We start from the raw sequence: 21809 nt of genomic DNA, 5'->3' as shown, positions 1-21809 counted from the left end.
TGGAGGGGGATGGAAGGATGGAGGAGGATGATGGGAATGGGATGATGGAGGAGGATGGGGGATGATGGAGGGGCATGAGGCATGCTGGAGGGGGATGGGAGGATGGGAGCTAATGGGGCTGATGGGATGGAAGGATGGGGGATGATGGGTGGTGGGATGATGGAGGGGGATGGGAGGATGGGGTATGATGGGGGGGATGGGATAATGGATGGGATGATGATGATGATGGAGGGGCATGAGGCATGCTGGAGGGGGATTGGAGGATGGGGGATGATGGTGAGGATGGGATAATGGAGGAGGATGGGGGATGATGGGGGATGGAAGGATGGAGGGGATGGGATGATGATGATGGAGGGGCATGAGGCATGCTGGAGGGGGATGGGAGGATGGGGGATGCTGGTGAGGATGGGATAATGGAAGAGGATGGGGGATGATGGAGGGGGATGGAAGGATGGAGGAGGATGGTGGGAATGGGATGATGGAGGAGGATGGGGGATGATGGAGGGGGATGGAAGGATGGAGGAGGATGATGGGAATGGGATGATGGAGGAGGATGGGGGATGATGGAGGGGCATGAGGCATGCTGGAGGGGGATGGGAGGATGGGGGCTAATGGGGCTGATGGGATGGAAGGATGGGGGATGATGGGTGGTGGGATGATGGAGGGGGATGGGAGGATGGGGTATGATGGGGGGGATGGGATAATGGATGGGATGATGATGATGATGGAGGGGCATGAGGCATGCTGGAGGGGGATTGGAGGATGGGGGATGATGGTGGGAATGGGACGATGGAGGAGGATGGAGGATGATGGTGGGAATGGGACGATGGAGGAGGATGGGGGATGATGGTGGGAATGGGACGATGGAGGAGGATGGGGGATGATGGTGGGAATGGGACGATGGAGGAGGATGGCGGATGATGGTGGGAATGGGACGATGGAGGAGGATGGAGGATGATGGTGGGAATGGGACGATGGAGGAGGATGGAGGATGATGGTGGGAATGGGACGATGGAGGAGGATGGGGGATGATGGAGGGGCGTGAGGCATGCTGGAGGGCCATGGGGAATACGAGGAATGATGCAGTCTGCGTGTCAGAAAGGGGTGGGGCAGGCCCAGGGAGAGGACACCTGCAGAATGGCCGGGTTGGGGACAGGTGAAGAATACCATGAGCTGGGGCATGGGCTAAGTTATGTCCCCTAGTGGTCAAAGTCCGTCTTCTGAGCGCCAAGGGCTTTCAGCCACCCAGGGCTGAGCAATAGCAGCCTGGGATGCCCTGGAGCACCTGGGGCTTCGAACAGATCTGGATCCCCCCAGGATCCCACTCCCAGCAGAGGGCTCTGGAGAGCCTGTCGGCAGAGAGGTGATGGTGCCCTGCTGGGAGCTGCAGGCTGCGCCAGGGCAGGGCTGTCTCTGGTATCTTCTAAGTGTGCTGTGTTAGCTGACAACAGAGCCCACTCCAGCCCTCCCCTGCCGCCAGCTTGGAAGGAGGCCTGGAGGCTGCCCACGCTCTCCAGGTGCTCCTGCTGCATCACCCTTGTGGGGCACCTACCCCTGTCCTCTGCAGCTGGGTTTTCCACTTGGGAATCTGAGCTGCTGCCACTGGATTTCAAAGGCACAATCCTCAGCCCTCCCACAGGGAGCAGGATCAGAGCGCAGGGGCTTGAAAGCACCGGGCATTCCCCTTCTGGCTAGTCCCAGTTAAACTCCAGCAAGACCAACTCCCCAGGCACCTCCAGCAACACCTGGCAAGCGTGTCTCCCTCCAAGGAGCAGAGTTGCTGTGGCATCCTGGGCAGTCTTCGCTCTGCCCGCTCCAGGAAAAGGCACACAGCCAAGGCCAGCTGCTAGGCAGGCTGTTTGCTGAGCTAACGAGGAACTTTTATTGCCTCAATAGAGAGGTGCTGTGGCAACTCCCCAGCCATTCAGACAAGCTAGTTGCATTCATCAGCTTATCCCAGACCCGCATGTCTGGGAGAGTCAGTTTGCAATGAGGCCTGTCAGATCCAGGAACACGCTTGGGTAGCGTGATGCAGAGTGCAAGGTAGCCAGGCGGGAGTTCGATGGGTGGGCAGATAGGCACGTGCCTCGCCTTCTCCATCTCTCTGCAGCTGTGGACCTCACTCGTCGCTGACCTGCAGGAGCCCACAGCCAGGTCCGAGTGCCCCATCCCTGCAGTCTGTCACACGTGAGGGCTGGGGTCCCTCTCGCCCATCCTGAGCAGGAGTGGGGACTCAGTGCTTCTGTCACAGAGAGATCTCCACCCGGCTGTTGCTGAGGTGATCCTGCAGCCTTCATCCACACCCACCAGCTCTCCATGGGGCTGTGTCTCTCTGACCTGGGGAATGCTTGCCAGAGGCTGAAATCAGCCACCTCCAGAAGGTGCTTGTAGATTCTGCATTGCGGAGAGCTGTGGAGGGGTCTGAATGGATGAGCTTTTTGCTACGTCTTTCAACGCACCTAGAAGGGGCTATAAGCTGCTCCCACGTAAAGGCAAGGTAAGTCCTTGGAAGTTCCTGCAGAGTCACACGGGCGCAGTGAAGCAGACCCCCACCCACCACACTCAGCACTTTGCCCTCCTGCACAGATGCTGGGGGGAGCCCTTGAGGAGAGGAGGAAGCCACCGCACCAGTATAACACACACTGTGAATTTAAACAACTTTCGTTAAACCAGTGCCACCCCCGTGTGGACGCTCTTAGTTTGGTTTAAGAGCAAGTTAGGTGTGTTTAGCCTGAGTCTATTTAAGATAACCCAAAACATGCCACTCTTCAACCGAGAGGCGAGTGTCCGCTCGGGTTGGCACCGATTTACTTAAGCTGGGTTAAAAACCAATTTAAGGGCAAATTGGTCCAGTATTTCGGTACAGACACATCCTCAGCAAGATTCTCGGTGTCAGACACCACGGTACCGGCGGCCATGCAGGAATGGAGCTGGATGCGATGAATGTACAAATCACACCTGTGTCTGAACGCTGCAGCCGGCTGGGATTCCTCGGGCTGGCCCAGGTCAGAGGGGGAGCGCTCTGCTCTGCTGATTGCTGGGGGGGTCTCACACAGAGGCAGCAAGGAGAGAGAAATAGCTCCGATAACAGACAAATGCTGTTGTTAAAGCCCAGGCAGTGGGTGGGGGCTTTGAGGGGGCAGTAAATAAAACTCCTTTTCACTCAGTGTTTGAAACTGACCTGATTTCACGCTGCCAGCATCCTGCAAGCTGCCACACCAGAACCAGATCCCGCTGGGGGTAGGGGCAGGAGTGCTGGGGGCCGTGCTCAGGGGAGTCAGGCCTGGTTGTGCAGGCGCCTTGCTCGAGCTACGTGGTTACTGAAACGTGTCTCGCTGGCAGATTAACATGGGGAGCCTCCACCTGGGGAGTGACACGCATGTCACTGACATGCTCAGCAGGATGCAGTCAAGGCAAGCAGGAAAACCACCCCAAGGAGGGTGTCAGATAAAGCAGCCTCCTGCCTGCACCAGCCAGGGCCGCGTCCCGGCTGGTGGTTGGTAGCCTTTGCTGGGAATTGCAGCCCCATGCTCTAGGACTGCGAGTTCCCCTCAGAACACAGATCAGTGCACCCTCCAGCGATGCTAGTTACTGCCTCGGGCCTCGTGGGCCGTAGCCGGGCTGACGCTGGCCGAGGGGCTGCTGTTTCTGCCTCTCATTGAGCACTGCTGCCCTGCTGCAGGCCCTGGGGAAAGCCAGCCTGCTGAGCGAGCCAGGGCGAGGGCCCATCTTTGAGGAGACCAGACATGCGAGCCTCAGTGCAGACAAGGCTGCCTCATTGGGACTCCAGCAGCTAGCACCTCTCTGCGTGCAAGGGGCCGCTCGCGGGAGTGGGTTTGCACAGGTGGGCTTTGCAAAGGGTCACCACTCCCAGCCCCCAGGGGCCGAAGTGAACAGCCTCTGGCCTCTCCAGTCCCCTACGCACTGCAGCTACCAGAGCCCCATGATCCATGCCTGACTAGAGGGACGGGCTCCAGCAGCAGTGGGGCTCGTGTCCAACCCCCAGAGTGCTGGGATCCATGCTCAGCCCCACCAGCATGAGGGATCGGGTCCCCCACACCTCTGCAGGACCAGGGCCAGTGCCCCGAGCCCCCCAGAGGGACCCTAGCGGGGCACAGAGCCATGCAATGCTGCTGCTTTTGCTGGCTCCGCATGGGGACAGCTGTTCTGTGGGGTGCTGCTCAGGGTCGTCTGTGTGGGCTGTGGGGGTTCGAGGCTGATGCTTGGCGGAGGCCTGATTCTCGTGGGTGGTCAAGACCCCATGGAAGCTGCTTTGGCAGCTGCAGCAGTCAAAGAGTTAAGCGTCTCTGCTGCTCGCCTGACACTACAGCCCCGGCCCCGCAGATCTGAGCGTGGAGGCTGCTTTGCACACTCGATTCAATCTGACGTGATTGATGTTGTGAAAGCCTTTAATCCGCCCCCCACCCCCTTGGGGGCTCCCTGTCTTCAGGAGAAGTTGAGAGAGCGACGTGCTAAAACATCTGCCTCCCCCTCCTCTGGGAGCTGGCGTGTTCAGGCCCAACAGGGGAGCTGCGCTCCCGGGAGCTTTTCACTTGCAACATGAATCCGGCCCAGCACCACTGCTGTGCTAGGGGCTCTGCTTTGAAGGTGCAGGAGAGAGGAGGCAGCTACTCAGCAAGATTTAGAGCCCAGCTCAGGGTGTGCGTGTGTGTGTGTGTGCGCATGTGTGTGTGTGCGTGCCCAGTGCTGCACGGGTTTGTGTGCATCTGTATATGTGTGTGTAGCTGTGCGGTTTTGAGTCAACTGCATGGGTGTATCTTGGCAGGTGCGGTGTGTGTCTGGCTTGGGGGGAGAGTAAGATTGTGTGTGTTTGTGGGTCTGTCAGGGTATATGCAGGCAGGGGTGTGCGTGTGCACATATCCTGGAGCATGTGTGTGTCTGTCTCTCGAGGTGAGTGCAGCCCCGCGTTCACAGGTGTGGGTGGGGAGGTGTGTGCTTGCATAGCAGTGTGTACTAGCTTGTATATGTATCTTGGTGGGAGGGGAAGACTCAGCGTGCGAGTGTTTCTATTCACAGTTGAACCTTCCTAGCAATTTCTGCCCCGCGGTACAATGCTGTTGAGACATACCATACCCAGCTCGGTTTCCCTGGGCTGTGAGAGCGCGTCTCAGCGAGAGGGACAAACCCGTTCATGTTGCTGTACGCTGGCCTGGTGTGTGTGCGGCTGTGTGCCCTGCCTGTAGCACCCCGTCTGCGTCCGTTCTCAGGGCACCCCAGTGCAGAGGCTGGGGCACCTCCAGGGAACCAGCGAGGGCCCAACTGCCCTGGATTGTTGACCCCCCAGAGAGCTCCTGCCATGCTGGCCATGGCCTGAGCCTTTCACCTGACCTGACCTGCACCAGGTGGCAGAGGGGGTCTTATGCAAATCACCAAATGAGCTAATTTGCATCCACTGCAGCTGGCCTTAGTGGAAGGTGCTGGCTACTCCACCTGGGTTCCTTCTTCCCACATGAGTGGCCAGCCCTGGGAGAGCTGAGAGCCTGTGTTCGTGGGCCCTGGATCATAGACTAGAATCACAGAATCTCAGGGTTGGAAGGGACCACAGGAGGTTCTAGTCCAACCCCCTGCTCAAAGCAGGACCAACCCCAGCTAAATCATCCCAGCCAGGGCTTTGTCAAGCCGGGCCTTAAAAACCTCTCAGGATGGAGATTCCACCACCTCCCTAGGGAACCCATTCCAGTGCTTCACCATCCTCCTAGTGAAATAGTGTTTCCTAATATCCAACCTAAACCTCCCCCACTGCAACTTGAGACCATTGCTCCTTGTTCTGTCATCTGCCACCACTGAGACCCCCCCCATGCAGTATGGAATCCCCCCCTTGGGCCCTCCCCTCGGGGGCGGGGGGCCTGTCACTCAGCAGGGGGCAGGGATTTCCCTAGACCCCCCGGGGGGGGCGGGTTGTACACCTCCCCTGAATTTCCCCAACACTCCCTCCCAGTGACATGCAGTGTTGCCAATTTAGTTGTTGTTTGGACATTTGAATTGAAATTGAAACATTAACACACACTTTAAAAGCACAGCCAGCGGATGAGAAACTACTTGTACCTGAGAAAACAATAATGGGTCTGAAAAGTCTGAACAAAGACTAGCTTCCTCATTCAGCCGGTATTTCTGACAGTGCCGGCACGTTTGTTTCAGCTGTATCGGCCAACCTAATAACATCAAATTCTGATTTGTAAGCAAGAGCTGAAGGAGCTCTCCCCAAAAGGCTTCAGCACCTGACTGTATTTATATGAACTCACCTACTCTGACTAGGTATCCGGCAGCCAGAGCCGTGCTGCTCAAGTGATCAATTTTGGCTGGTGTTGGTTACAAATCAAACACTGAGCAATCCCTCCCCCCTTACTGAGTTATCCCTCCCCCTCAGTGATCTCGGGATTTTACTCAACCGCCACTTGGTTTTTACAGCTGCCTGTCTTACAAAACACCAGCAGTAGAGCAGAGCGAGGCACTCCCAGCTCCGTGATCGGGACAGAATAAAGAAATGTGAACAGTGGACTGTCATACGATGAACGAATGATGATTTAACTTCAACTTCTTCTCTTGATCATCACTGCTGGTTCCACCCGACCCACGTGCTACGTTTCCTGGGATGAAAGCAGTGGGAATTCAACTCTTGCTGCTCCCAGGCACAACAGTTACAGCTGAATGCTCTTTTTCCTCATTGAATAGGATTTTGTGTTCTGAAAGGAGTTGCCTCCTGCCTGACCGTGAGCATGTCCTGAAGGACTGGCAGTGCTGGACACACAAGAAGACACCAAAGAGTTGTGCAAAATTACAACAAGAAACAGCGCCCCATTCTGGCCTCGCACTCATCGCCGAGTGTCCCCCCTGGCTCCCCCCTACCCCCTCTAATTCAAAGCTCTGCATCTCCCTCCTTACACAGCCTCATCTCCCATCGCGCTGCCCTCCTCCCACCTCCGCTGTGCGTCCCACAACAGCTCTCGGGCCTGGCGCTGCGACCTCTGAAACGTGCTCCCACGATGCCGACAAGAGGCCAGTCAGGGCCCAGCCTGCAGGGAAGCACTCAGCGGCGTCCCTGTGGGGCCAGCCCCCGCCGCCGCCCTGGCCTGTCTCTGGGTGCTACGGACTCACACTGGCAATGAATCCAGGCTCTGCAGGACCCGGGAGGTGGGTGCGAGCAGCTGGGGCCCAGGAGCAGGACTGACCCCAGCGGGACAGGAGGGGGAGCCAGTACTGCCCCCATCCCTGGCCAGGCTCAACTCCCACCCCTGAGTCCTACAGCTGCTGGAGTAGGGTGCAGGCCAGGCAGCTCGGGGGCTGCCTGAACTTGTGCTCCTGCTGCTACAGCCCCTTGAGGCTTCTGGCCAAGGGGAATCACTGGAGGGGAAGGACTGGCCCAGGTCATCCCCCTCCCTTGTCCCCGAGAGCACTCCCTGCAGGCAGCTCCGCACTGGCTGTATGCTGGGCAGCGGGGGGGCCTGCTCTGGGCAATGGGGATCTGAGCTGGGGGGGGGCGGGAGGGGGCTCTGCGCTGGGCAGGGGCTCTGCTCTGGGCAGCGAGGGAGCCTGCGCTGGGCAGTGGGGGCGGGCTCTGTGCTGGAGGGGCTCTGTGCTGGGCAGGGGGGATCTGAGCTAGGCAGGGAGGGCTCTGCACTGGGCAGGGAGGTTCTGAGCTGGGCAGCAGGGGGGGTTCTGTGCTGGGCAGCAGGGGGGCTCTATGCTGGGCAGGGGGTTCTGCGCTGGGTGAGTGGGCTCGACATTGGGCATGGGGGGCTCGGCACTGGGCGGGGGGGCTCTGTGCTGCATGGGGGTGGTTTCTGCGCTGGGACAATTCCTGAGGAGGGCAGCAGGGCCCCTTTGCAGCCGCTTGGCACCAGTTTCTGGATGAACAGCCCCCCCGCCGGGTCACAGGGAACAGCACCGCAGAGCCAGAGAGCTGGGAAGGGCAGAAGGGGACAGCAACGTCCTCACAATCTGGTTGGGTTCAAAACGACCCCTGAGCAAATGCTGTTATCAGCCTGAACTGAACCTGACCAATGTGCTCCTAGGTAGCCCACAGAGATCTGTCCATCCCCAATCACACCCAGCCATAGATCGATCGATCGATCGATCTATCTAATCTATCTATTCCCATACACCCCCTCTATCTATCTATCTATCTATCTATCTATCTATCCCCATACACCCTCTCTCTCTCTCTATCTCCATACACCCCTTCTATCTGTCATCTATCTATCTATCTAATGTCCCCCATCACCAGAGGACCGGAGCACCTCACACTCTTCAAGGTTTTATCCCCCCCCCGACAAAGGCAGGGCATGGCAGGGCTGTCACCCAAGTGTACAGCTGGGAAACTGAGGCACAGAGACTGGCTGACTGGCCCAAGGCCAACCTGGCTGCAGAGGTTTAAAGTGCGTGTGGCAGGTGGACCGCAGGTTCCCCAACTGTTCCATTGCAGCCCTGCAGCAGTCGGGGGCCTGGCACGCAGTGTGGAAGGGAAGGAGTGTGACATTCTATACCTTGGGGGTGTGTACCATAACCCCCGTATTCCTCATTTTCATATAATCGGGATCTTACATATAAACCAGGTCAGGATCTGCTGACAGTCATTTCTCTATCCATAGATGTGTATTATTAATGCATATGAGAATTGTGTTGTGTGGTTGTCACTAAAACATGCTGTAAGTTGGGGAATCAGCCAGATATTAGCTCCCCAGAGGCAACAGCAAGGAAAATAACCAACGTCCAGGCAGTGTGTCAAACAAACCATCCCCAACCATTGTCCAGCAAGGGAGCTACAATGCATGAGGCCACACCAGGGGAATTGCTCGACCTTTCTGCGAGAGACTCAGCAATGCCCCCCAGACATGCCTGGACGTGTGGTCCCCAAGCACATGAACTGAGGGCATAAAACAGACAAAGCGGACACATACTGGGCCCTTCTCCTGCCCCCATGTCTACTGCAAGCAACCAAGAGACTGAGAAGAAGACAAGGCTCCAACAGAGGAGACTGGCCCAGGTTTAAGGAACAAACCTGTATATTAAGGACTGCAATATCCAGTGGGGTGAGAAAAACGGCTTCATCTAGTTGCTGCCCAGTCTAACAGGGTTGAGGATTTTGACTGCGCTTTTACTGTATTTCTTTTGGTAACTGACTCTGACTTTTTGCCTATCACTTAAAATCTACCTTTTATAGTCAATACATTTGTTTATTGTTTATCTTTACCAGTGAGTTTGTAGGAAGTGTGGGGCAAAGGCTCTGCTCAGGTTTGCAAAGGCCATGGTCTGTCCACTTTCCATGGCTGAAGTGGGGAACCAATTAATAAAGGTGCATTGCCCATCTTGAGCAGCACAAGACGGTATATTCCTGGGTACAGCGCTGGGAGCTGGGGGGATTTGGCTGGTGCCTTTCTGTGTGTGATCCATGAGTGGCTCTGGGAGCATTCATGCAATGTAGCCAGGTGTGGGGGTCCACATGCAGTTGTGCTGAGGGATCACAGCGCCTGGATGGGGTTGCTGCTGGTCACTAGCAAGGCACTGTGAGAGACAGCCCGACTGGGGAGAGATAAGAGGGCACAGCGATCCCACGGGCTGCACCCTGGGGGGATCCCATCACAACGAGGCCTGGGTCGGAGCCATAGGAGCCCATGAGCCTGTCTTCCATGACAAACAGCCATCAGCCAAGCGGCAGCAGGGAGCTCCGGCTGAGCCTGGAGGGCGTCAGGGATGGGCATGGCTCTGTGCTGTGCACAGAGGAGCTGCTGAGCAGAGTTCGGGCCCCTTACCCCACAGCACTAGGATAATATGTCAGACCTAAGGGAGGAGCAGGCAACGAGGGTGCCTGGAGGGTGTTAGTGAGTGCAGGGGAGGAGCAGAAGGAGGACGTGGGGGCCAGTAACACCCCCTGAGAGTGGGGACTCCGAGCGTGCACTGCCAGCCTCACAAGAGATCTGCTCTAGTTCAGGACAGGGCTCTGGCCTGGGTCATGCAGGAGGTTGGATGAGATGATCCCAGTGGTCCCTTCTAGCCTTGGGATCCATGAATCTCTGAAACCTAGTGGAGAAAAGCAGAACAAACCCCATGGCCAGGCGCTGAAGCCAGGCAAATTCCAATCACGAACTGGGAAAGGCAGCCTCTCCAGGGCCTGGTGTGTGCAGTTCAGAGCTGGTGGCGTTTCAGGAAGACATGGTCGCTAAATACAGGTTATTGCGCTCGCTCTGGGGGGAGCTGCGGGGGACGTGCTCCGCAGGAGGCCAGGCTAACTGCTGGAATGGTCCCTTCTGGCCCTAAACTCTAGGAAGCTCTGAATCCACCTCACAGTCGGAAGGTCACCTGGACAAAGCCAGTTCAGTGCGTGCCCTGGTGGAGCTCCCGCCGGGAGATGCTCAGCGTCGGGTGAGGTGGACAGACAGGACAGGAGCTCAGCAGTGCTGATCGGTTCCACCACCAGCCCGCCAAGAGAAACCAGACATCTGCGATTCTCCTCCAAGAGATGCAGTGCTGAGAGTTCACATACTGAGCCTGTAACAGGCAGCCAGTGAGCCTCGTGCTGGGGTGTGGAGCCATGTTGGGCCCGGGGTAGTAGATAAATATTAGCACATGGGAGCCTGTCATTCCATTACCTGCATCCAGCACAGAAGAGTCCCAGCAGCCCTTGTTTCTGCAGCATCTGATCCCACTGTGAAAGCTCCCCGTGCAAGGATTGTGAGGCAGCTGTGACTGGTACCCCCTAAAGCAGAGCAGGCTAGTCCCTGAGGTTGCCTTCATGCTTCAGGGTCTGGAGAAATTCAGCGAGTGAAATATAAAGAGCTAAACACCAATGAGTGGTGGGCAAGTGGCAGGTACCTGGAAGGTCAACACTCTGTGCAGGAGGATGGATCATTTTTGGGAGAGGCTCCAAGGTCACATAACTCAGAATTATGGGGTGAAGTGGACTATCCTGGGAAATGTCCCGATTAGCAGATCCATAACACAGGGCGTGCTGGGCTAAAATGTAGGTTAGGGACTCAGGGAGCTTGAATTCTATTCCTGGCTCTATCACTAAACTGCTGTGAGGCCTTGGGCAGATAATTGCCCCTCTCCGTGCCTCAGTTTCCCCTTCCACCCTGTCTGGTCTATGTAGACGGTGAGGTGCTTGGGGCAGGGGCCTGTGATGGAGTAGGGACTGTCTGTGTGGGGGATGGGAGAGCAGGGGGTAACTTTAGGTGAGGGACAGGTGGTCAGCCTGTAACCTGAGCTTGGCGGGGGGCAGGAGGGGTGTCACGGAGTGTGGGGGAGTCCGGCCCTGCACCCCTCTTCCTGGGACCCACAGTGACTCTCAGCCAGTCAGTAAAACAGAAGGTTTATTGGACAACAGGAACACAGGTTACAGCAGAGCTTGCAGGCACAGTCAGGACCCCTCCACCGAGTCCTTCTGGGCTTTCAGGGTGCTTGGATCCTAGCTAGGATACCCTGAATTCCACCCACACAGCCCCAAGCCCAAACTCAAACTGCTTCCCTCCTGCCGCTCCCTTCCTTTGTTCCCCTTCCCGGGCAAAGGTGTTGACCTTTCCCCTCCCTTACCTAGCTCAGGTTACAGGCTCTGGCATCGTCCATCTCCTAAAGTCCTCCCCTGCTCTCCCACTCCCCACACAGACAGTCCCTACTGCATCACATCTCTCCCCCCTTCGAGACTGAACTGAGCGGGGTCACTCTGCCCAGTGACCTGGGGAAGTTCAGGGTCCCCTCTCCGGGACAACGCATCCGCTGTCAGGTTGGCACTTCCCTTCACATGGACCACGTCCATGTCATAGTCCTGCAGGAGCAGGCTCCACCTCAGGAGCTTGGCGTTGGCTCCTTTCATCTGGTGCAGCCAGGTCAGGGGAGAGTGGTCGGTGTACACGGTGAAGTGTCGCCCAAAGAGATATGGCTCTAGCTTCTTAAGGGCCCACACCATGGCCAGGCATTCCTTCTCGATGGCCGCGTAGCTTTGTTCCCGGGGTAGCAGCTTCTTACTCAGGTACACGATGGGGTGTCTCTCCCCCTTTTCATCCTCCTGCATTAACACCGCCCCCAGTCCCGTGTCTGAGGCATCGGTGAACACCATAAAGGGTTTGTCAAAATCTGGGTTTGCCAGAACTGGGTCGCTAACCAGAGCCTCCTTCAGCGCCCGGAAAGCCTCCTGGCACTGCTCAGTCCAGATCACCTTGTCTGGCTTCCCCTTTTTGCACAGTTCAGTGATGGGGCCGGCTATGGCACTGAAGTGGGGCACGAACCTTCGATAGTACCCCGCCATCCCAATAAAGGCCTGGACCTGCTTTTTGGTTTGGGGAGCAGGCCAGTCTCTGATCACCTCCACCTTGGCTGGTTCCGGCTTCAGGCAGCCGCTCCCCACCCGATGGCCCAGGTAAGATACTTCAGCCATCCCCACCTTGCACTTCTCAGCCTTTACTGTTAACCCAGCCTTTCGGAGTCGGTCCAGGACTTGTTTAACCTGGGACACGTGGTCCTCCCAGGTCTGGCTGAAGACGCAGATGTCGTCAATATACGCCACGGCAAAACTCTCCATCCCCCTCAGTAGCTGATCCACCAGGCGCTGGAAGGTGGCCGGCGCTCCCTTGAGGCCGAAGGGCAGGGTCAAAAACTCATAGAGCCCCAGAGGGGTGATAAAGGCCGATTTCAGCCTGGCATCTGCGTCCAGCGGCACTTGCCAGTAGCCTTTGGTAAGATCCATAGTGGTGAGGTACCGTGCACCTCCCAGCTTGTCTAGGAGCTCGTCAGGCCTGGGCATAGGGTAGGCATCAGATACGGTGATGGCATTGAGCTTTCGATAGTCCACACAGAACCGGATTGACCCATCCTTCCTGGGAACCAGCACTACTGGCGAGGCCCAAGGGCTGGAAGACGGCTGGATCACCCCCAAAGCCAGCATGTCCCTGACCTCTCTTTCAAGATCCTGGGCAGTTTTACCAGTGACCCGAAAAGGGGAGCATCTTATAGGGGGGTGTGACCCGGTCTCCACCCGGTGGACAGTCAAATTAGTGCGTCCAGGCTGGTTGGAAAACAGCTGTCTGTACAGATGCAGCACCCCTCTGATCTCAGCGTGCTGGCCCGGGGTCAGCTGATCAGAGAGGGGAATCGCCTCCAGGGGGGAACCAGTTTTTGTCCCAGGGAATAGATCCACTAAGGGGTCATCTCCCTGCCCCTCCCAATGTCCACACACGGCCAACACCACATTCCCCCTGTCATAGTATGGTTTCATCATGTTCACATGGTACACCCGACGGTGATGTGCCCGGTTTGACAGCTCCACCACATAGTTTACCTCATTCAGTTGCTTGATAACCTTGAAGGGCCCTTCCCAGGCGGCCTGGAGTTTGTTTCTCCTCACGGGGATGAGAACCATCACCTGATCCCCGGTGGCGAAGGCACGGGCTCGGGCTGTGCGGTCATACCAGACCTTCTGCCTCCTCTGGGCTCGGGCCAGATTCTCCCTGGCCAGGCCCATGAGCTCGGCCAGTCTTTCCCGGAAGGTCAGGACATACTCCACCACTGACTCTCCCTCGGGAGAGGCCTTCCCCTCCCATTCGTCCCTCATCAGGTCTAGGGGCCCCCTCACCCGCCTTCCATACAACAGTTCGAAAGGTGAAAACCCAGTAGATTCCTGGGGTACCTCCCTGTACGCAAACAGCAGGTGAGGTAAGTACTTGTCCCAATCTTGCGGATGCTGGTTCATAAATGTTTTTAGCATCATCTTCAGCGTCCCGTTGAACCTTTCTACCAGCCCGTTGGACTGGGGGTGATACGCTGAGGCCCAGTTGTGCTGGACCCCACATTTCTGCCATAAGGACCGGAGCAGGGCCGACATGAAGTTGGACCCCTGGTCCGTTAAGACCTCCTTGGGGAACCCCACCCGGCTGAAAATTGTCAGCAGCGCATCTGCCACTGTGTCTGCTTCGATAGAGGACAAGGCCACCGCCTCGGGGTAGCGAGTGGCAAAATCCACCACCACCAGGATGTATTTCTTCCCTGACCGGGTCGTCTTGCTGAGAGGTCCCACTATGTCCATGGCCACCTTCTGGAAAGGTTCTTCTATGATGGGTAAAGGCCTCAAAGCTGCTTTCCCCTTGTCCCGGGCCTTCCCCACCCTCTGGCAGGGATCACAGGATTGGCAGTACTGTCGGACATGGGTAAAGACCCCAGGCCAGTAAAAGTTCTGTAGCAGCCTCTGCCTGGTGCGCCGGATTCCCTGGTGCCCTGCGAGAGGGATGTCATGGGCCAGGTACAACAGCTTGTGACGGAACTTCTGGGGAACCACCAACTGCCTCCTGATCCCCCATGACTCTACTTCCCCTGGGGGAGCCCATTCTCGGTACAGGAACCCCTTCTCCCACAGGAACCTCTCCTTGCAACCTCTCCTCATGGTCTGTACCGCACTAAGGTCAGCCCGGTCCCGGTGCTTCCGCAAGGAGGGATCTTTCTGCAACTCGGCCTGGAACTCAGCAGCTGGGACAGGAATGGGGACCGGCTCTCCCTTGCTGGCTGGGTCTGAGGCCGCAGCCTCTCTGCACCGTGCCCCTGGGCGTTCCCCGCTCCCTGAGTTAGGGTCCTGCACCTCAGGTCGAGTACCTTCCCCGTTTTCGGGGTGCAGTGCCATTTGCCGACTCTGACTACGAGTCACGACCAGGGCACTCTGGGTGTTAGTAGGCCAGTCCTCAAGGTCCCCTCCCATTAACACGTCAGTGGGCAAATATTGGTGTACCCCCACATCCTTGGGGCCCTCCTTGGCCCCCCATTTCAGGTGTACCCTTGCCACGGGTACCTTGAATGGGGTCCCGCCCACGCCCATCAGGGTCAGGTAGGTGTCGGGCACCATCCGATCTGAGGCCACCACCTCGGGCCGGGCCAGCGTCACCTCTGCGCCCGTGTCCCAGTACCCAGTGACCTTCCTCCCATCCACTTCCAGGGAAACAATGCACTCTTTCCGGAGGGGCAGCCCCGCGCCCACCCGGTAAACCAAAAACCCGGAACCGGGAGCATCCATAGGTGGTATGTTGCCAACCCCCCTTTCCTGGGAATGTAGCCCCTCCTCCGATTGGGTTTTTACCCAGTCCACCCTCTGCGGGTTGGGTCTGCTTGGTCTGTCCCTGAGCTTGGGGCACTGGGCCCGTATGTGACCTCGTTGGCCACAGCGATAGCAGCCCATATCTCGTGGGTCCCCTTGAGTGGGTCGGAGGGACCTGCCGCTGGATGTTCCCCTTTTGGGGGGGGTTCTCCATAGGCCCCCTTTGGGAGGTCCCATGTTGACTCTCTCTCTGCGTTGAGGCAGGCCTGCTCCTTCGAGACTCCTCCCTGCCATCCCCTGCCCGACTGTCCACAAATTGGTCGGCCAGCTGGCCTGCATGCTGCGGGTTCTCCGGCTTCTGGTCCATCAACCACAGCCTCAGGTCGGACGGGCACTGCTCGTACAGGTGCTCCAGTATGAATAGGTCAAGCAGGTCCTCTTTAGTTTGGGCCCCAGCTGTCCACTTGCGGGCATACCCCTGCGCCCGGTTGACCAGTTGTAGGTATGTAACCTCACGGGTTTTACGCTGGCTCCGGAACTTTTTCCGGTACATCTCAGGAGTCAGCCCAAACTCGCGGAGCAGGGCCTGTTTGAACAGTTCGTAGTCCCCTGCCTCCGCCCCTTTCAGTCGGCTGTACACCTCCACGGCTGTGGAGTCCAGTAAGGGGGTGAGAACTGCGATCCTGTCTGCAGGGTCAACCCTGTGCAGCTCGCAGGCATTCTCAAAGGCCGTCAGGAAGGTATCTATGTCCTCCCCCTCCTTACGCCGGGGCAGCAAGTGCTTATCAAAGCTCTTTGTAGGCTTGGGTCCCCCCTCACTCACCGCAGCTGGGGCCTCACTGCTCCTCAGCTGGGCCAGGTCCAGCTCATGTTTACGCTGTTTCTCCTTCTCCTCCCGCTCATGTTTACGCTGGTTCTCCTTCTCCTCCTGCTCACGCTGGCGCTGGTTCTCCTCATGTTCACGCTGTTTCGCCTTCTCCTCCAGCTCTCGCCTCTTTAACTCGAGCTCCTCCCGTCTCAGCTCCCTTTCATATTCCAGCCGCATCCGCTCCACGGATGCCGAGCGTTGCCGGGAGGATCCCCTGCTGGGGGGTGGGCTTCGCCGGGCAGATCCCCTGCTGGCCGGGGGTGTCACGGTGCCCTCGGTATACACTGGGCTCCTCCCCGCCCTTCCTCTACGCCTAGGAAGGGGGGGTCTCGGGAAGCCCTCGTCCGCCGGCTGACCACTCCCAGCGGGGACAGACACTGGTGCCTGCGCTGCATCTGCTCGGCTGCTTCCCTCAGCGACAGGGCTCCGTTCATTCATGCGGTCTCCCTCCTCCAGCTGGGCAATCAGCTGGTCCTTGGTGCGTCTCCCTGGGTGCAGCCCCCTCTGCTTGCACAGCTCCACCAGGTCACACTTGCGCCGCTTGGCATACATCTTCCTGCTGACCACTCACAGGCCGGGGTGCTCGCCGCTCCCCACGGTTTCCAGGGGACCCCTAGTGCACCAGCCCTTCTTGAGGTCACCACCTCTCTGCCAGGGTCGAGCTGCAGACTCCTCCGCCCCTGGGACTGCTCGCTGCAATCCCCCGGGGGACCCTGTTACTGCAAAGTCCTTCTCACTGGGCACACACTCCCAGGGGTTAACCACCCCTTCGTTTTACTGCTCCCCAGTCACTTACTGCAGGAAGCGCCGTCCACGGGGTGCAGTATATCCCGCCGCTGCCACCAGTTGTCACGGAGTGTGGGGGAGTCCGGCCCTGCACCCCTCTTCCTGGGACCCACAGTGACTCTCAGCCAGTCAGTAAAACAGAAGGTTTATTGGACAACAGGAACACAGGTTACAGCAGAGCTTGCAGGCACAGTCAGGACCCCTCCACCGAGTCCTTCTGGGCTTTCAGGGTGCTTGGATCCCAGCTAGGATACCCTGAATTCCGCCCATCCAGCCCCAAGCCCAAACTCCAACTGCTTCCCTCCTGCCACTCCCTTCCTTTGTCCCCTTCCCGGGCAAAGGTGTTGACCTTTCCCCTCCCTTACCTAGCTCAGGTTACAGGCTCTGGCATCGTCCATCTCCTAAAGTCCTCCCCTGCTCTCCCACTCCCCACACAGACAGTCCCTACTGCATCACAAGGGGTCTCAGCATCTTTGCCCGGGAAGCTGGACAAAGGAAGGGGCCGGCTGGAGGGAATTGAATGAGTTCAGGTTCGGTTTTGGGCTGGGTGGTTGGAATTCAGGGAATCCCAAGCTGAGGACTAAGCTTCCTGAGCCCCAGAAGAACTCGATTGAGGGGTCCTGGTTGTGCCTCCAAGCTCTGCTGTAGCCTGCGTTCCTGTTGTCCAATAAACCTTCTGTTTTCCTGTCTGGCTGAGAGTCACTGTGGGTCCCAGGAAGAGGGATGCAGGACCGGACTCCCCTGCACGCCGTGACAGGGCCATCGCTCGCTCTGTGCATGTCAAGCACCCAGCACGTGTCCCAGATCTCAGCTGGGACCTCCAGGAGCTGCTGTAATAATAACCCTGGGGGCTCCAGAGAGCAGGCTGCCGGGAGCGAGCCTGACGGGCAGGGTATTTAATCGCTGCCATTCTGCTACGTGTGGTAGCCTTTCCCTACGGGGTCCCCGCAGCTGGGGTGGGAGTGGGTGTGTCCTGCCCCCCCGCCCCAAGCAGGACGTTGCTGCAGGCAATGAAAGGGAGCGAGGGGGGGTCTCCAAGGCTGCTCCCAGCACTGGGGGTCGGCGTCGCACTCTGACAGCGGAAGCACAGGCAGTGGAGCTGAGTCCCACACCCGGCTCTGGGCAGGAGGCCTGGGGAGGTCACTGTGCAGAGGGTCCCGGAGGAGGCCAGGTAACTCCCCAACCCCTAGCTCCTTGGGTCAGAACCATAGCAGCTCTCATCCTCCCCCAGCTCACTGCAGGGTGTCACTGGCGGTCAGGTGAGGGGCAGGGCCCAGCCCTCCCTACCCTGCAGGGCCGGTGCCCAGGCCGGGCGAGGGGTGGGTTAGAGACTCATAGACTTTAAAGTCAGAAGGGACCATTATGATCATCTAGTCTGACCTCCTGCACAATGCAGGCCCCAGAATCTCACCCATCCACTCCTCTACCAAACCCCTAACCTATGTCTGAGTTACTGAAGTCCTCAAATCGTGGTTTAAAGACCTCAAGGTGCAGAGAATCCTCCAGCAAGTGACCTGTGCCCCACGCTGCAGAGGAAGGCGAAAAACCTCCAGGGCCTCTGCCAATCTGCCCTGGAGGAAAATTCCTTCCCGACCCCAAATATGGGTTCTGGGGCTGGTGCCCAGGCCGGGCAGCCAGTGGGTTCTGGTGTCTGTGCCCAGGCCGGGCGGCCGGTGGGTTCTGGTGTCTGTGCCCAGGCCGGGCGGCGGGTGGGTTCTGGTGTCTGTGCCCAGGCTGGGCGGCGGGTGGGTTCTGGTGTCTGTGCCCAGGCCGGGCGGTGGGTGGGTTCTGGGCCGGTGCCCAGGCCGGGCAGTGGGTAGGTTCTGGGGCCGGTGCCCAGGCCGGGCGGCGGGTGGGTTCTGGGGCCGGTGCCCAGGCCGGGCAGCGGGTGGGTTGTGGTGTCTGTGCCCAGACCGGATGGTGGGTGGGTTCTGGGGCCGGTGCCCAGGCCTGGCGGCGGGTGGGTTCTGGTGTCTGTGCCCAGACCGGATGGTGGGTGGGTTCTGGGGCCGGTGCCCAGGCCTGGCGGCGGGTGGGTTTTGGTGTCTGTGCCTAGGCTGGGCAGGGGGTGGGTTCTGGGGCCGGTGCCCTGGCTAGGCAGGGGGTGGATTCTGGGGCTGGTGCCCAGGCCAGGTGGCGGGTAGGTTCTGGTGTCTGTGCCCAGGCCAGGCGGTGGGTGGGTTCTGGGGCCGGTGCCCAGGCCAGGCGGCTGGTGGGTTCTGGTGTCTGTGCCCAGGCCGGGCGGCGGGTGGGTTCTGGTGTCTGTGTCCAGACCGGATGGTGGGTGGGCTCTGGGGCCGGTGCCCAGGCCAGGTGGCGAGTGGGTTTTGGTGTCTGTACCCAGGCTGGGCAGGGAGTGGGTTCTGGGGCCGGTGCCCGGGCCGGGCAGGGGGTGGATTCTGGGGCCGGTGCCCTGGCCAGGCAGGGGGTGGATTCTGGGGCCAGTGCCCAGGCCAGGTGGTGGGTGGGTTCTGGTGTCTGTGCCCAGGCCGGGCGGTGGGTGGGTTCTGGGGCCGGTGCCCAGGCCAGGCGGCTGGTGGGTTCTGGTGTCTGTGCCCAGGCCAGGCAGTGGGTGGGTTCTGGGGCCGGTGCCCAGGCCGGTTGGCTGGTGGGTTCTGGGGCCGGTGCCCAGGCCAGGCGGCTGGTGGGTTCTGGTGTCTGTGCCCAGGCCGGGGTGTGTGTGGGTTCTGGGGCCGGTGCCCTGGCCAGGCAGGGGGTGGATTCTGGGGCCGGTGCCCAGGCCAGGCAGGGTGGACTCTGCAATAGGAGCAATGTCCTGGTTTAACGACCTTCCTACAGAAAACATCTGCTGTGCTCATGAAAGGCCCATTTGTGCTCTCCCCACAAGTGTGCGCCCGGTCCCTCCCCCCACCAGCCCCTGTGCGGCTCCTGCTGGCCCTGCTCCCTGCAGCAGCAGCAGCTCCTGGCTGCGGGAAGGAACCCCTGGCGCTAACCAGTGGGGCATGGCGCTCTCTGGCCAGCCGCTGGGTGCGGGCAGAACTGGCAGCAGACGGCACCTGCTCAGCCAAGCGTTGGGCCTGGATTGCTGCCCCTGCTCCAGCTCTCACCGGAGATCTGCTCTGAGTGCCAGACCGATCCACGCCCCTTGGGCTCCATCCCCGAACCTGCCCCCAGCTGGGTCCCGCTGTCTGGCTCTGCCCCCCATCTGGCCCTTTGTTCTGGGGCTGCTGCCTGCTGCCCTCCTCCTTTCCCGCCTCCCGTGGCTGTGCCCTCTGTGGTGCCACAAGGCAATGCTCCAACTAGTGCCCCCCGGGGGCTCACGCAGCTGGCATGCCCAGGGGATCTGGCTACAGCATGAGCCGCTGGCCTCAAGGTCAGGAACAGCCCCACCTCCTGCCCCCCAGTAGCAGTGTTAGGGGCTTTGCTCCCCTGGCCTGGAGGCAGCATCAGGTATTGGCCACAGCTGGGGGTGGGGCAGGAGTGTGCAGCTCGTGGGCATTGAGGCCCCACTCCTGCCTGTCTCCCTCAGTGTCCCCCCCTCTAGCTGGGCCCAGGGCTCCAAACTCTCCCCGCCTGGCCCACTCCTCCTCCCCAGGCAGCCGTCTCCCCCGCCGAGAACCCCAGAGGCAGCAGCATGTGAAGGCCATGGCCAAGGTAATTCCTCCAGCTGACGTCAGCCTCCCAGCCCTGCTGCCGCCCCCGCCCAGCATCCTGTGCCCTCCCCAGGGCAAGGCCGTGAAGCACAGCCACCAGCCGGGGGATGGGGAGGGCGCTTGCTGAGCTCCGTGCCCTGCCCTGGATACAGCTGGCACCCGATCGCACTGGCCCAGGAGCCACACGGCCGTCATGCCGTGACACTCAGTCCCCGCCCGGCTGCGGCTCAGCGGCGAGCCTGGCGCTGCGCTGGGGAGGGGACGTGGCTGGGCTGGTGGCAGCTTGTGGATTTGCATGTACAACATGGAGCATTGCAGCCCGGGAGGGGGCGGTTTGGATTGTGGCAGGGGTGCCAGGGTCCCCGAGGCACTGGCAGGGTGTGTGTGTGGGGGGGACAGGGATAGCGCTGGTGCCAGGGTCCCCGAGGAGCTGGGCCTGAGGAGACCCTGCTTCCCTTGGGTCTAAATCCACCAAGGAGCGGAGATGCCCTGCGGCCCAGGCTCCACACAGGAGGGCAACGCAGAGGAAATGGGTGAGTGTCACGGAGTCCCCGGGCGATGCTCTGAAACTGCTCCCCACAAAGCCAGTCAGGACTCTGGGGAGCCTCCTCTCCCTTGGAGCAGACTTGTTCAGGGCAAGAAGCTCACACGGCTTCACCTCCTGGGTCTCTCCTTGGAGCATTCAGCATCCTCTGCCCCTCTGGGCGTTTCCCACAGCGAGCCCGCCCCAGCGGGGTCCTGGGGAAGCCACCGGGTCCTGCACCCCCACTTTGCAGTCAGACGTGATTCTCAGCCAGCCAGTAAAACAGAGGTTTATTCGATGACAGGAACAGGGTCTAAAACAGAGCTTGTAGGTACAGTGAACCGGACCCCTCGGCTGGGTCCATTCTAGGGGGCAGTGAGCCAGACCCCCCGTCTGCACTTCACTCCTCATCCCCAGCCAGCTCCAAACTGAAACCCCCTCCAGCCCCTACTTTCTGCTCAGTTTCTTTCCCGGGCCAGGAGGTCACCTGATCCCTTTGTCTCTAACACCTTCAGCTGGCACCTTTGCAGGGGAGGGGCCCAGGCCATCAGTTGCTAGGAGACAGAGTGCCAGGCATTTAGGTGCACTGGCCCCTTCCTCTGTAGCAATCACACACCCTTATTCCACCACCTAGATATTAAGAACTGCATAGGGGACACTGAGGCACCAACACAGTATTCAGAGCAAACATTAAGAACATTCCCAGTTCGTCACAGTGGGGCCAAGCCCCATCCCCTCCAGGATATCTGGGCACCTAACTCCCCTTGACCTGGGTCGCTAGGTGCTCTGGCGCTGGAGTCTCAGCTGTGACCCGTCTCCTGGCATTAGGTGCCTAGGCCAGGCTGCTGCATGGGGACCCGAAAGCCAGAGCTTTCTTGCGCGAGAGCCCATGGTGGGGGAGCCCTGGGTTCACGCCCCTGCTCTGCCTGAGTCGGAGCAGGGGCTCGAACCCAGCTGGCTGGTGGAGCCCTTCGCCACAGTGCTGCCAGG

The 21809-nt window shown here is 59.4% G+C and overlaps 1 protein-coding gene across 2 annotated transcripts in view; it reads right to left on the bottom strand.

Moving 5' to 3' along the window:
* The window catches only part of LOC127037332 (uncharacterized), a 472273-nt gene extending 450731 nt beyond the window's left edge, over positions 1-21542 (bottom strand). The window contains exon 1 of one of the 2 annotated variants that reach the window (XM_050928929.1): positions 21307-21542. The gene's annotated coding sequence lies outside the window, so the exon portion shown is untranslated. The remainder of the gene's footprint in view (positions 1-21306) is intronic. The other variant, XM_050928930.1, reaches the window with a different exon arrangement.
* Positions 21543-21809: the final 267 nt, after the last annotated feature.

This window comes from Gopherus flavomarginatus, chromosome 19 (assembly GCF_025201925.1).
Source record: "Gopherus flavomarginatus isolate rGopFla2 chromosome 19, rGopFla2.mat.asm, whole genome shotgun sequence".
NCBI classification, from domain to species: Eukaryota; Metazoa; Chordata; order Testudines; family Testudinidae; genus Gopherus; species Gopherus flavomarginatus.
This window is presented reverse-complemented; position numbering and strand designations above follow the sequence as displayed.